General features: G+C 51.0%; 1 pseudogene; it reads right to left on the bottom strand.

Annotated features, from left to right (window-relative positions):
• Positions 1-1,556: 1,556 nt before the first annotated feature.
• On the bottom strand, positions 1,557-2,590 carry LOC138734298 (olfactory receptor 14A16-like; annotated as a pseudogene).
• Positions 2,591-15,592: the final 13,002 nt, after the last annotated feature.

Here is a 15,592-nt window from a genome sequence, read left to right as displayed (position 1 = left end):
TGTTGCAAACTTGGAATCTTTATTAGGGCCTGTGGGTGAATAGGAAAGGAAGGCACTAGGCGGAAAACATGAAGGCAAGGGGCACACCTGCGGGAAACAGGGGGTTGCACTCTGTCGCTGCACTGTGCGATTCTCACGGGTGGAAATTCACTGGAATAGCTGTTACTGGATACAGAGGTGCTATATAAGGTTTGCATTTTCTAAATAAAGTTGATCTCGATTGTCGTCCCCATCAACGAGGTCCGTGCCTTAATCGCTACATACTCCCAGTTGTTTATAGAAGAGCTCATCAGCTGCTGCTTCTTGGCTGGGTGGTCTATAACAGACCCCATCACAATATCTACCTTCTTGTGGGCACTCAATCCCACCATCACCATAATCGAGCTCGAGGGTATCAAAGCTCTCTCTAACATAGAGGGCTACCCCGCCTCCTCTTGTACCCTTTCTGTCCTGCCTGAATATTTTGTACACACCATAGCTGCACTCCAGTTACACGAGTCGTCCCACCACATTTCCATGATGGCAACAACATCGTAGCCTCCTTGCCCTACAACAGCTTCCAAATCCTCCTTCTTATTCCCCACGCTGCGTGCGTTGGTGTAAATGCATGTCAGCTGGGCTGGTGATCCCTCAGCCCTTGTAAAGGGAATAGTGTTCATTCCCAATTGACTGGTCCTTGCAATGTCTAACCCCTCAGTGCCGGTTTCATCCTTCCATCACCAGATGTACTCGCCCCTACTTGCTCTGTAGTGACATACTGGAGGTCCTTGCTAGCACAGCATCTCTCAGGCACTGGAGTTCCACTTCCAGGCTCAGTCCTGACTAGCCTGGCTTTGTCCCCCTCGCCCTTCACATCTACTTTAAAGCTCTATTTATGAGCCCTGCTAGATTTTTAATGAGGACTGTAGTACCCCTTGGAGACAAGCGTGCTCCATCCTTAGTAAGGATGCCTGGGGGTGCGTGGTCCAGTCCATGATCAAAGAATCCAGTTTATTTCTCCCTCACACCAGGTTCAGAGGCAGGTATTAATCAAGTGATCCTTTCTGACCTCTTGCTCCTCATTCCTTCGTGTTGGAAAGGATTTAAAACCTACTTGCACCCAGAGCCCTCCATCGTTTTCCCCAGAGCCCTGAAAATCCTCTCAATGGCCCTTAGCTTCCTGCACTTCCTGTTGCCAATTTAATGTATGCTTGTTTTATCAAATCTATAAAATATGTTTCCTATTAATGACTGGAGTGGAGAAACATCCTTCACAGGAACTGCCGTGTTTGTGTTGACACATTTCATATCTCCGGTTTTGACTCTTAAATTTTAATTCTCCCTCCACCAAGTCTGTCTTCAAAAATCAAGGCAGAATCTCTCCAAGGGAAATATTCACTGAATCCTAGAATAACTCGGGTCTGAAGAAAGCCCTGAGCATCCTCTTATCTCTTTCTCATGCTCAGAGCAGGGTGAATCAGATGAGGTTGTTTGAAGCCTCCACTCAGCTTTGCATCATCCAGCAAGCAGCTGCAGGTGTTCTCCATCACATCACACAGGGAGACAGTGAAGACATTTCACAACTGAAAAACCAGCAACACCAACAACAGACAGAGAAGCCAGTCTGGTCCTGCCATGAGTTGCATGATAACTGCTATGGAGAAGATGATGAGCAGTTTATTGCTTGATAGAACCATCCAGTTATTAGTTTCCACACTGCATCCTTGAGCTGCCGGTTCCTCAAGCTGTAGATGAGGGGGTTCAGTGCTGGAGGCACCACTGAGTACAGCAATGACACCACCAGGTCCAGGGATGGAGATGAGATGGAGAGAGGCTTCAGGTAGGAAAACCCCACAGTGCTGATAAAGAGGGAGACCACGGCCAGGTGAGGGAGGCACGTGGAGAAGGCTTTGTGCTGTCCCTGCTCAGAGGGGATCCTCAGCACAGCCCTGAAGATCTGCACATAGGAAACCACAATGAACATAAAACAGCCAAATACTAAACAGGCACTACCACTAAGAAGCCCAACTTCCCTGAGGTAGGAATCTGAGCAGGAGAGCTTGAGGATCTGTGGAATTTCACAGAAGAACTGTTCCACAGCATTGCTCTGGCAGAGGGGCAGAGAAAATGTACTGGCCGTGTGCAGCAGAGCAGTGAGAAACCCAGCGCCCCAGGCAGCTGCTGCCATGTGGACACAAGCTCTGCTGCCCAGGAGGGTCCCGTAGTGCAGGGGTTTGCAGATGGCAACGTGGCGGTCGTAAGACATGACAGTCAGAAGAGAATATTCTGCACCAAACAAGAACAACACAAAGAAGACTTGGGCAACACATCCCATGTAGGAGATGGCCCTGATGTCCCAGAGGGAATTGGCCATGGATTTGGGGACAGTGGTTGAGATGGAGCCCACATCAAGAAGTGAAAGGTTGAGGAGGAAGAAGTACATGGGGGTGTGGAGGTGGTGGTCACAGGCGATGGTGATGATGATGAGGCCGTTGCCCAGGAGGGCAGCCAGGTAGATGCCCAGGAAGAGGCAGAAGTGCAAGAGCTGCAGCTCGTGTGTGTCTGTGAATGCCAGGAGGAGGAACTGGGTGATGGAGCTGCTGTTGGACATCTGCTGCCTCTGGGCATAGGACACTGTCCAAGAAGGAGGAGAACATAACAAGTTAGGAGAGACTTCTTTCAGCAAAATCAAAGACACATCCCACAAAACCGCCCCCAGCAGTGTGCCTGTGCACTAAGGAAAACCTTTGGTAGGTCCCTTTCTCAAGGTCTGGATGTTCCACGCTGAGGTTGTCCCAGGGAGGAGGAGGCTGTGATGTGGGCTCTGCAGGAGTCCGTCCTGCCCTACAGCAACCGAGAATGGAACACAGGGTGATCTCAGGATAATCCACTCCTGTTATCAAAGGGCTTTCCAACACTGTCCCTCCCCATTCACACGACTTAAGAGCAGAGCTGAGGGGATTTTGGTTTGTGACTTCTGTCCTGGATGCCTCAACACAGCTCAGGATGGTTTTGACGCAGAAACTCCTGGCTTTTCCTCTTCACTCCAAGTGAAATCTCCTGGGTCCTGACAGGCAAACCGACTGTCCCTTCATGCAGAGTGAGCACAGCCAGTCTGTCCATCAGCCCTGGTCTCAGCTGACCTATTCTGGAGAATTTTTGCACTCGAGTGCTCCCAGCCAAAGAAACTGGCACTTCTGGGAGCAGAGGAATCCATTTTCCCAGTGCAGATCTCCAAATAGCCTCACCCCATCCTACTGGAGGGGGATCTCAGCTCTCCCCTCCCAGCCAGGGACACAGAGGGCTCATTGCTGCTTCCTCCACACAGACGATGAGCAGCACTTCCATGGCTTTAGTGTGATGTGTCTTCTCCGTGGGACTGCCAGATGACAGTAAATGCATCAGATGTCACAAATGCGAGATGTCCTGTAAGGAGAATCTGCTCATTTGCATTGCTTGAACCTGTCAGTTAGGAGAGGGATTTGAGTCTTTCGTCCCATGGCTACACCTGCATGGCAGGACCCACAGGACTGGTCTTTGAGCTACAGCTTAACCAAAACCCCATCCCAGAAGGTTCCGGTGAGCAAAGACAGGAGGGGGAAGAGGGAGACATGCACAGCACTGCTGCAGAGGGAGCCAGCAGAGAGACAGACAGTCAGGGGGTTGGTAATTTCTACTTTGAAGTGATGAGGGTGCTGAGGTTACTGACCAGCCACGGCCTGAGGAGAAGAAGTGGGACAGCAGAGGTCAGGTTTGCTCCATCCTAGATGTCTGCACTGCAGGGGGTGGCAGGGAGATGACCCAATACCCCTTCCCATGGTGTTAATGGAAGCAGATCCTTTTCCATCCCTGCCCAAGTCACAGAATCACAGAATCACAGAATAACCAGGTTGGAAGAGACCCACCGGATCATCGAGTCCAACCGTTCCCATCAAACACTAAACCATATCCCTCAGCACCTCATCCACCCGTGCCTTAAACACCTCCAGGGAAGGTGACTCAACCACCTCCCTGGGCAGCCTCTGCCAGTGCCCAATGACCCTTTCTGTAAAGAATTTTTTCCTAACGTCTAGCCTAAACCTCCCCTGGTGGAGCTTGAGGCCATTCCCTCTTGTCCTGTCCCCTGTCACTTGGGAGAAGAGGCCAGCACCCTCCTCTCCACAACCTCCTTTCAGGTAGTTATAGAGAGCAATGAGGTCACCCCTCAGCCTCCTCTTCTCCAGGCTAAACAACCCCAGCTCTCTCAGCCGTTCCTCATAAGGCCTGTTCTCCAGCCCCTTCACCAGCTTTGTTGCTCTTCTCTGGACTCGTTCCAGAGCCTCAACATCCTTCTTATGGTGAGGGGCCCAGAACTGAACACAGGATTCGAGGAGCGGTCTCACCAGTGCCGAGTACAGAGGGAGGATAACCTCCCTGGACCTGCTGGTCACGCCGTTTCTGATCCAAGCCAAGATGCCATTGGCCTTCTTGGCCACCTGGGCACACTGCTGGCTCATATTCAGTCGGTTGTTAACCAACACCCCCAGGTCCCTCTCCTCCAGGTAGCTTTCTAGACAGACTTCTCCTAGTCTGTAGCTGCACAGGGTTGTTGTGCCCCAAGTGCAGGACCCGGCATTTGGCCTTGTTAAACCTCATGCCATTGGACTCTGCCCAGCGGTCCAGCCTGTCCAGATCCCTTTGCAGAGCCTCCCGACCCTCCAGCAGATCGACACTTCCACCCAGCTTAGTGTCGTCCGCAAATTTGCAAAGGGTGCACTCGATGCCTTCATCCAGATCATTGATGAAGACATTGAAAAGGGCTGGACCCAGCACTGAGCCCTGGGGAACCCCACTTGTCACTGGCCTCCAGCTGGATTTCACACCATTTACCACCACTCTCTGGGCCCGGCCAGCCAACCAGTTTTCCACCCAGGAGAGTGTGCGCCTGTCCAGGCCAGAGGCTGACAGTTTCTGAAGCAGAACGCTGTGAGAAACTGTTTCAAAGGCTTTGCTGAAGTCCAGGAAGACCACATCCACAGCCTTTCCCTCATCCAGCAGCCGAGTCACTTTGTCATAGAAGGCGATCAGGTTAGTCTGGCAAGACCTGCCTTTTGTGAACCCTAAAGTCTCTGCTTTCTGGATCTTGTCGCTGCTGGGAGCTATTTCTCGGTCCCTGGATCTCCTCCCTGTCTGTGCTCGCAGAGCCCACCCCACACACAGTGTGCTCACCTCTGCCCTGCAGACCCCTCCTGGCAGTGGGGCCCTGCCCAGGGGCATCTCTGGGTGTGCAGGGGCTGAGGAGCAGCTCACACAAATCCTAACAGGAACTGGAGTACCAGTGCCTTTCAAGAACAGAGAAATAAATTCTCATCCCCAGTGCCCCCTCCGGCCCCAGCACCAGGAGTGGAAACCTGAAAGCACAGACTCCATCGCTTCCAGGTAGATGCTGCCTCAATGTCATTCTACAAAAACACCCTCTGCAAGTGCTGTGGGGGTGACCTGGAGCTGTGGGAGTGACCTGGAGCTGTGAGCAGCTCTGACACACACAGCACCCTCTGGAGAGCAGGTGGACCCTGCCCTGCCGGGGGTCGCTCCTTCCCCCCACAGGAGCGCAGGGAGCTTCCTGGCCGGGAGCTGAAGGACAGCCCAGGGCACCCCTGGCTGTACTCGCAGCCATCACACCCAGTCCTTTGGGGGTGCAGTGGAGAATCCTGGCTGCAGAACGGTGTCTCTCTCCTCTGCACTAGACAAACTCTGAGAGTCCTCCTCATGGATTCCAAAAGCTGTGGCACAGGCCAGTTTTATGAGATCTTCCCAGGAACTGTGACTGCCCTGCCCTGCACCCAGAGACTTACTGTATTTGTGACTGTGATGATTTCTCCCGGAGTGAAGACTCAGCTCTGCTCCCACTCCAGATTACTGTCTCCCTCAGTTATCTCTTCCTGCTGCCTGCAGGCAGTGCCCTCAGCCCTACTGGGCTTTGCAGAGGAGCTGCTCCTGGCCAGAGCTGTCTCTTTTCAGAACTGCCCTCTCGTTCTCAGCTCACGCTGTCCCAGGAGCCCAGCCCAGCTCAGCAGCAGAGGAACAGCCCAAGGCAGCGCTTCCTCTGTCCACTCTGGGCTCCCTCGAGGTGTCCCTGGGGCTCCAGGGAACCTGCTGAGAAATAGGCTGGAGCCAGCCCTGATGTTGCCTCCCTCAGCTGGGAAGAGACACTTCTGTCCTGCAGTGTCACAGCTCCTGTTGGAAAAATACCTGGGCACGAGAATCGATATTTTTGTCCCATGATTAGATAGGACAGCAGGAAGGTAACAGGGAATGATCTCATTTCTCCAAGCTGGGGGGATCTGTTACGTTGATTCAATTCAGGCATTTCATCCTGGGTCTTTAGATTTGCGGCTGGAAAGACACTCAGCTCCCTTCTCTCCCAGCTGTGTCTCTGCTCTAAGCAAAGCCTTTACACAAAAATGGGGTCATAGAAACTTGGTTCCTGCTGGCAGGGAAGAGGTTGCCTGTTGCCACAGCTGCAGGGCTTCAGCCCCAGTGGGCAGCAATGCCCTCAGCCAGGGGCACAGGCAGGAGGAGCTGGATCTGTTCCTGTGGGAGACAGAGCTGGGACATGGTCACAGAGCTCAGGCAAAATGGTCTTCAAGGACAGCATCCTCCAAGTAAGGGTCCAGACTATGATTCAGTCTCAACTTGAAAGGCCATTCAGGAGCACAATGATGGGATTTTGCTTTTTAAGAGTAGTAAAAGGCACTGTGTGGGCAGTGCTGAATTTAGGAAGAGCAGGTGCAAACAGATCTGAGATTCCCTGTGTCCTCTTTGCCTCTGTCTTCCCCAGCAAGGTCTTCCAGGCCTCTGTGATTCAGGGCAGGACTCTGGAGGAGATCAGCCAGTGGTGACTGGGGATCAAGTCAGGGATCACTTGAGCAAACCCAATCCCTCCCAGTCTGTGGGACAGGAGGGCAACATCCCAGGGAGCTGAGTGAGGAGGATGGTCTCACATGAGGCCACTCTCCATCATGTTCACAAGGCCATGGAGATGGGGGGAACTCCCTGACTACTGGCACCACTCCCACATAAAATGTCCTTTTTATAAATGGCCATTGGATGAGCAGAGGATATAAAGGCTTTGCCCAGACGTCTCCTCGGATGCTATTTCTGGGTATGTGAACGTGAAGTTGACTCGATTTCTCTTGGGCAGACTGTGTCTCACCATCCTTCTATGACTCACCTCTTCTATGATTTGAATAACTTTTGACCTAACTCTTCTATGACCCAACACTTCCATGACCTGATTCTTGTAAGACCTTTCTATGATCTCTTCCTTCCTTTTCCTGACTAAATTCTCATGTTTCTATTACTCAACACTTCCATGACCCAAATCTTTTATGACCCTTCTTATAACCCAAATCTTTTATCGCCTGAGACTTCTGTGACCCAGCAACTCCATGAGCCTTTTATGACTGAACTGTTCGATTCCTTCTCTATGTTATGACTGACCCATAACCCGACTCTTTTTTGACCTAATTTATATGTTCAGGTCCTTCTGTGACATGAGGCTTCTATGACCTTCTATGGCTTGACTGTCCTCTGACTCTTGTATGATTTGACTTTCTATGGCCCAAGTCTTCTATGATTCTTCTGTGACACAAATCATCTCTGCCTGACGCTTCTATGACCCAACTCTTCTAAAACCCGATCTTTCGATGACCCAACCATTCTATGAACAAAACCTACTATAAAGTGACCCTTCTATGACCTGACTTTTATATGAGCCATCACCATTTTTGTTGATTTCTGTGACCAAACAATTCTATGACCCTTCTATGACCTAATGCTCTTATAACTCGACATTTCACTGACACAGCCCTTCTACACTCCTAGTTTTCTATGACCTTCCTATGATCCAACTCTTCTACCACCTCACTCTTCCTTCACTTCTCTTTGATCCGACTCATCTAGGGTCCGAGCCTTCTAGGAATCAAGCCTTCTATGACCCAACTCGACTATGATCCTTCTATGGCCTGACTCCTCTATGACCAAAATAATCTATGACTCAACCATTTTATGACCTGACATTTCCATGACCTGACCCTTCTCTCACCCTTCTCTGACCACACGTTTCTATTATCCAAACAAACTCTTATGGTTCTGTGACTTGACACTTCAATTACCCAAAAATTTTGTGACCAGACTTTTATGAACCTTCTACAACTGAAGTCTTTCATTATTCCTCTATGACCTGACTCATCTCCAACTCAACTCCTCTGTGACCCATCTCTTATATAACCAGGGCCTTCCATGACTCAAGCCTTCTATGACCCAACACTCCATTCTGTGACCTGGCTGTTGTCTGACTGTTCTGTGATGCGATTTTCCATGACCTGACTCTTCCATGAACCTTCTGTGAACAGATTCTTCCATGACCTGACATTTTTATGGTTCTTCAATGACCCAACCCTTCTCTGAACCAACCCTATTGCGACCCTTCTATGACCAAACCTCTCTAAAATCTAAAGAAATTCACACTACTATGACTCGTCTATTCTATGGCCTGAATATTGTATGACCCTTTTAACACCCGAGTCATCTATGACCCAGTTCTGCCATGAGAATTCTGTGACCCAACACTTTTATAAACCGTCTATGACTGCACTTCTCTGTTACTCCTCTAGGACTCAACTCTTCCATCACCTGGCACTTCTCACACACAAGTTTTCTCTCACTCTTCTATGGCCAAACACTTTTATGACCCTGCCCATCTATGACCAAACTCTTCTACAACTCCATGGAACTGTGTGAGAGCCTTGGAATCTCCCATAACTACATGGGCCTCTATTGGGCATTACATGGAATAACTGCTCCCAGTTTGATTCAGCAATGTGGGAATGTTCATGACACCAGTGTCGTCGTAGCCATAACCAGATCTGCCTGCCCAGGGCCTGGGGGGTCAAGGCTTGGCCTTTCTGCTTCATCAAGAAAACCAAACATTTTTCTCAGCATCACAGCTGCCTGCGCAGTGCCTTTGCCTGTCTGCAACCATGGCTTCCAACTATCAGCTCTAACGAGTCCCTGGGGAGGCTTTGTTACTAACAATACTCACTGAGACCAATTAATACTTCAAGGTACTCTGAGTTCTGCTTTTGACTTCTTGAGAGCTTCACTCCCTCTTCTCCAAGAAGTTGAGGTGTAAGGACTCATCAGCAAGTCCTCCCTGGGTCTCATTAAAATACAGAAAGCCTTAAGGAGGTCTTTGTCTGCCTGGAGATTTCTTCAGGTCTTCAAGCCTTGTACAGCTCCTGGGAGTCATTTCCCAGTGTGGTTAAAGAGGAAGATTTCAAAGTGCACCTAAGGAAAATATTTTTTAGTTTAAACTTTTATTTCTATACTTTTCAAAATGATAGAGTGGTTTGGGTTGGAAGGGACCTTAAAGCCCATCCAGTTCCAAGCCCCTTGCCATGGGCAGGGACACCTCCCACTGGACCAGGCTGCTCAAGGCCCCATCCAGCCTGACCTTGAACACCTCCAGGGAGGGCACATCCAGAGCTTCCCTGGGCAACCTGGGCCATTAACTCACCACCTTCTTTGTGAATGACTTCTTCCTAATGTCTAATCAAAATCTTCCATTTTCCATTTTAAAGCTATTCCCCCTTGTCCTATCATTCCATGTCATTGGGTAGAGACCCTACGTTAATTTCTTGTGATGAAATTCAGGTACTGGAAGGCCACTATAAGGTGTCCCCGAAGCTTTCTCTTCTCCAAGCTTAGGAAGTTCCAGGAGATGATCAATATTCCTTTGGAAAATCTCGTTTGAAAGGGCATGGGATTGGTCGAGGTCTCTTGTGAGTGAAGACAAGCAAGAGTCCTGGTGCCCAGGTCCATCTCCTCAAGGCACTCCTCAGCTGGCAAGATGTCTACCCATGGTGCTCCATGGAAATAGTTTTTGACCTGTGGGCTGAGGTGAAAATAGCTTAATAGGGGAAAGAGAATTGATACAAACAAACAGAAACCAAAACACTAGCCACCTCCCTCAAGCAGACTGATACCCCACCAGTCTACTGCAACCCATCACCTTGAACAATAAGATTCTCCACTTCTTCTGCCACAGCTTTTATTGCTGATGTGTGGCATCTGTGTTATGGAATCTCTCTCCGGTAACCTGGGGTCAGCTCTGCTGGCTGTGTCCCCCTGATAACTTCTTGCTCACCCCCAGACACCCACCGGGAGGGAGAAGAAGGAGCAACTCTTGGTGCTGGGCAAAGGAGACAATCGCTGCCTTCACTCTTCTGGCACCAGGATGATGCCACAGGACCCAGTGAGTCTCACATTTCAAAAGGAAAGTGGAGAAACTGGAGAGGCCCTGGAGGAGGTCTGGCAGGATGGAGTTAGGAGCCACAGCATGAGGAGTGAGGGCGCACTTTGGCCTGCTGGGGAGGCTTGAGACAACCTGCTAAGTGGGTCTCTACATCTTGTGGTCCTAGAAGAAGTTAGAGAAAAAGAGAGCTCAGATGATCTCCAGTCCAGTACCAGCTCCAAGCAGGGCCAGCTCTGAGGTCAGACCAGGCTGCTCAGTCCATGTCAGCATCCACACAGAGAATTTAGACATCAACAAGGCACCGAGGCCACAGTTAAAAGAAAGGATTTTGGCATTTGGCGGCTCCATGGACACAGCTATCTATTGGCCACGGCTCCTGTGACACCTGGGAACGTCCACATTCTTGTCCAGAAGAGCAGGATCCTTCTTGGATGGACAGGAGGGAAAATGCCTTTGTGTGAGCGCGGTGCAGCCCCGGCTAAGGCTCCAGGGCAGCAGGGGATTCTCCACCCCTGGGGATTCAAACCCAGCAGATTTGATGCCTCGGGATGTTCCGTGCATGGGGCTGGTCTGGGGCTGGGGGAGCCCAGAGAATTTTCCGCCTTAATGGTTCTGTGCTTCTGTGACTGAGGTGCCAGAGTCCTGTGTGGCTGCAGCACCTCCTGCCAGTGCCCCCAGGCCCGTTCTGGGGCCAGAACCCCCTCTTTGTGGTGCAGAAGCCCCATCCCATCCCCTGGCTCTGCCCTCCCTGCCCCTCAGCTTCTGCAGATCCCCCTGACCTGAGACCTGAGGCTGAACCGTTGCCTGTTAACAGTGGGGGGGGCTGGGGGACACCTCTCTTTTGGGGCCAAAAGCCTTGCTATAGGGCACAGTCCCATTCTAGGGTGCAAAGCCTTCCTGTTTGCTACCACATCATCATTTTAGGGCACAAAACCTGAAGTCCGGGCTCAAGGACTCATTTTCAGTTTCAAAGCACCATTTGTAGGACCCAAACCCTCCTTTTAAAGCTCCAGGCTCCAGTCTCTAATGGAAAGGATCCTAACCTCTCTTTTACAGCTTGAAACCTCCACTGGAGCACCCAAAGCCCTGCAGTCAGGACCAGAGCTTCTTTTCTTGGGGCCACAGAGGAACCAAGAGGTTCTCCTCCCTTGCAGGGTCAAAAGACTCATTTGTAGCACCGCACCCATCACTATAGTGCCCAGAGTCTCATGTTTTGGGACGAAATCCACAGTTCCTGGGTTCCAACCTGTTTTTTAGGACCCATAGAACTTTTAGAACCCACAGTTAGATTTTGAGGGTCCAAACAGTCATTTATTTGTGTCTAAACAGACATTTTAAGAGGCTGACTTTTAAGGCCCAAAGTCTGATTTTGACTGATTTGACTGGCCCAGCCAGTCAGTTACAGCACATGCAATGATCCCAGATCCGTGCACTCCTGAAGTCCAGCTCTCTCCTGCTGCTGAGTCCAGCCCAGGACCTTCCCTCCATGCCTGCTCTGATGCATCAATGGTGATGGAGTCACCCAGATAGGGCAATTACATATTTGTATATATTGACTATTTCCTTATAAAAAAAGATATTCCTTATTATTATTGTTGTTTCATTAGGATGTTTCAGTTTTAGTTTCTACCTCACAAGTCCCCTTCTCTCATTCCCCTTTCCCTGAGCAGGAAGGGAATTGGGATCCACAGCTGCTTGCGTTCAGCTGCAAATAAAGCTGGACCGTGATGAGCTGGAAGAGGCTCTCTTTGACTTTCAAACTGCTCTCTGCACTCCTCTTCTCTGCAGGGCTGTTATCCCGTGGGATTCATCCAATCGGGTTCCAGGTCTCCTAACCAGTCCCCTGTTGACTGATGTCCAGCATCTTTTATCCCCTTTCCTCTCTGTTTTCCTGTGTTTGTTCCTCCACAAACCACCCTGATCCCACCCTTTCCCTGCCTTTGGTCCTTTCCTGGATATCCCCTGGCAGCTCTTGCACAGTCCCCACATGCTCTTCCTGGTTTCCCATCATGAGTCCCAGACCCAGAGGCAGAAACCCCATCCTCAGTTGGCAACGTCATCCTGGGAGGCTCCCGCTGACCCACTTGGTGAATGTCTCCCACAGAGACATTGGAACTTGCTTTGAATAAATATTTCACCTTCTGGGTTTTGAATTCTTTCTCTGAAACCTTGGCAATTCATGCCCTAGAAATAGCAATGCTTTCTTTTTATGGGACTGTTGGGAACGGGGTCCGATTAAAACACCTACGTGATTTCTACAGGTCTTTGTAGCCCTGTGGAGAAGGGGTTGGGGAGATTAGAATCAAGGAATCATAGGATGGTTTAGGTGGGAAGGGACCTAAAAGATCATCCAGTTCCAACACCTCTGCTATGGATGGGGACCTCTTTCAGGTTGCTCAAAGTTCCTGATTTTGGACACATCCAGAGTTGGTGCATCCACAACTTCTCTAGGCAACCTGTTCCAGGGTCTTGCCATCCCCATCTTGCCTATTTTATCCTTAGATCCAATCTAAATTTCTCCTCTTCCAGTTTAAAGCCATAGTCCCTTGTTCTGCCAGTTCTGTCTTGCTAAAAAGTCCCACTCTCTCTTTCTTGGCCTGTGACTGCTGTGATTTAACTGCAAACACTCTGGAGGGTGCCCAGAGATCTCCTGAGATGGGGTTTGGAGGCCTCGAGAACATGACCAGTGGGTCCTGGGCTTAGTGATGTGGAGACTGCAGACACTGTAGGAGCTGCCTGAGAGTGATTGAAGGGCAGTTCCAAGGGTGGTGGAACTTTTCTTCATGGTGGAAAAGGACATGTGAAAGAAATAGTGCCACAAAGTGTAGTTGGGGAGGTCCAAGCTGGACACAAGGAGAAAAAAATATCACTCCAAGGGCTGCTGTGCTGCCACATGTCACCCAGAAGGCATCAGGATCGTCCCAGGGCTTTGAGTCTCAAGGAAGAGCCAGGGAGGCCAAAGATATAACAGCAAAGAAAGGTGACAGCAAGGTGAGGCACCTGGGGAGATGGCTGCAGCCTGCAGGGCAAGGGGTACCGGTGATGCAACACTGTGGGACAGTTGGTGGTGGAGAGGACAGACGCAAGTGGAAAAGATGAAAGCTCCCTAACAGGGTAGCCTTTTCATGGCTTTGGGGATGGTTTCTGTCTCTGACACTGATTCCTATGAGGAGATGACAAATCCTTCCGACCCTGGGGCCTCATTGCCCCCTTGTCCATACTTGGGAGCCTGGGAGGTGTCGCACCATAGTCCTGCCCTTGGCATTGCCCATCTCCACATCCCACTCACTGTCCCAGGATGAGCCTTGAGGAAAGGGTGAGAGACAAGATCTTCCTTCCCAGGGACTGGGAGTCAGGACTGGTCATTTGGTTAATGAGGTCAGGGCTTGGGCCTTTGGATTAATGAAACACATCCAGGCTGACTCAGCATCAGAGACACCTTTACCTTGCTTTTCCCAGCCTGTCATCGCTGCCTCCAGTTTTCTGCCCTAACTGAGCCCTGGAGATGCTTTCTCAGCAGTGCCCTCAGTGGGACCCATTAACAAGAAACTTTGGACTCTGAATCTGACTTTGACACCTTGAAAGGTTTGTCCCACTTGCGCTCAGGGCTGAGGTTCATGGACTCAGCATCAAACTCACCAGAGGGGTCATTAAATTCCCTGGGCTGCTCCTCTGCTGCTGAGCTGCACTGGGCTCCTGGGATGGAGGGAGCTCCTGGAAACCTGGCAGCACTACAAAGAGTGAGCTCTGACTAGGAGCAGCTCCTCTGCAAAACCCAGCAGGAAGAAGAAAAATCCCAGCATTTCTCAGAGAGAAGAGCAAGGCAGAGCAAGTATAAAGGTGGTCAGGAGGATGACTGGGAGGTGACTGGAGGAGAAAACTTTGCAGTCCTGGACACGGTAAGTCTGAGTGTAGGGCAATGCCGGTATAGATCCTGGCAGCATCTCTTAAAGCTGGCACACTCCCAGCTCTTGGGATCTGTGAGGAGGGGGCTCTTGTGAGGCAGTTTGGAAGGGCTGTAAAGTCAGGGATTGCAGTACGCGTGCCTCAGGCTGTCCTTGAGAGCAGGGTCCTTGCACCCCAGGCTCTGGGTGCTAGAGCAGAGACTCTGCCACCTGCCCAGGGAACTCCACGTGGTGCTGTGGGGAGAAGCTGGGGAGGGGGAAGAAGGATTTCCTGGCAGGAGAGGACCTTCGGCTGCTGACAGGGTCCTGTGTGGGTCAGGACTGCTCAGGGCTCCAGGTCACCCCAAGATGTTTCTGAAGGGAAAATTCTGGGGGAAAGTCAAAGCAGGGATTATTTTGCAGATGAAGAGCTTTCCTGAGTTTGTGTTTTCTTTCTCCTACGCTTGGAGAATTTGGGGGGAGAATGTGAACAAGAGGCTGTCATGCTTGAACAAATCCCTGAGACTCCTGAGCTGCACTGCGAGGTTGGGTTCTGGGAGGGGGCTATCAGAGACAGGGAATGGAAATGCTGTCTGCGTGCCCGGCTGTCTCTGCCCTGGCCTCTTGCTGCCACACCCTCACTCCCTTTCCCCCTTTTCTCCCTCTGACTCTGTTCTTGCTGGTGTTCTCTTCTTCTCACTGCCAGGCTCTCTGGGGATGGGAGTTTCAGCTGCAGAGTCACCCACTGCCCTGGTGGCTCCTTTCCTGCAGTTGTGTTCATGGGATCCTGTGTCTCGACTGTGCTCTGAGCTGTGAGGCTGTGGGCAATGCAGTCAGTGGGTTTGGGAAGGAGCTGAATCTCCAGCAATCAAATGCCATCACTTGGCTCTCCGTGAGGTGTCCTTCCAAGCTCTGAGCATCCTCCAGGATGCAAACCTGTCCTATCACATCTTTGTGATACCTGAAAGAACCATGGAGAAGCTCAGAGACGTTACGAGAGAGAAAATGCTGTTGGTTTTGTGAAATGAGCCGTGTGTGTCCTGAGCTGAAAGTGGATGCTGAGACCTTAGGGGAGGGTGAGGCATTCAGTGCTGTGAGGCGGGTCCCTGTGATCTCAGCAGGGTCTGGTGGCTTTTCAGGGTAACACGGGAGTGTGAATCCCTTCATCTCAGAAAGGTGCAAGTCCAGGACAAGAAAAGGAGCAGATCCACAGGACAAAGCTGAACCCCAGCAGTGTCCCCTGTCCCCACCGTCCCCATGACCCCCTGCTGCAGAGCAGGGCTGACTCCTCACAGCCAGCGGGCAGAGGCCCTGGTCCTCCCGGCACATTCAGCCGGAACCAAGCAGGGCTCCAGGCACGGAGCTGAAGGAGGGGTTGGGTGAGAAGGGGCAGGGGGTGTGCAGCAGGAGAGGGGAATGAGAAAGGGCTTTG

Source organism: Phaenicophaeus curvirostris, unplaced genomic scaffold, assembly GCF_032191515.1.
Source record: "Phaenicophaeus curvirostris isolate KB17595 unplaced genomic scaffold, BPBGC_Pcur_1.0 scaffold_71, whole genome shotgun sequence".
Lineage (NCBI taxonomy): Eukaryota > Metazoa > Chordata > Aves > Cuculiformes > Cuculidae > Phaenicophaeus > Phaenicophaeus curvirostris.
This window is presented reverse-complemented; position numbering and strand designations above follow the sequence as displayed.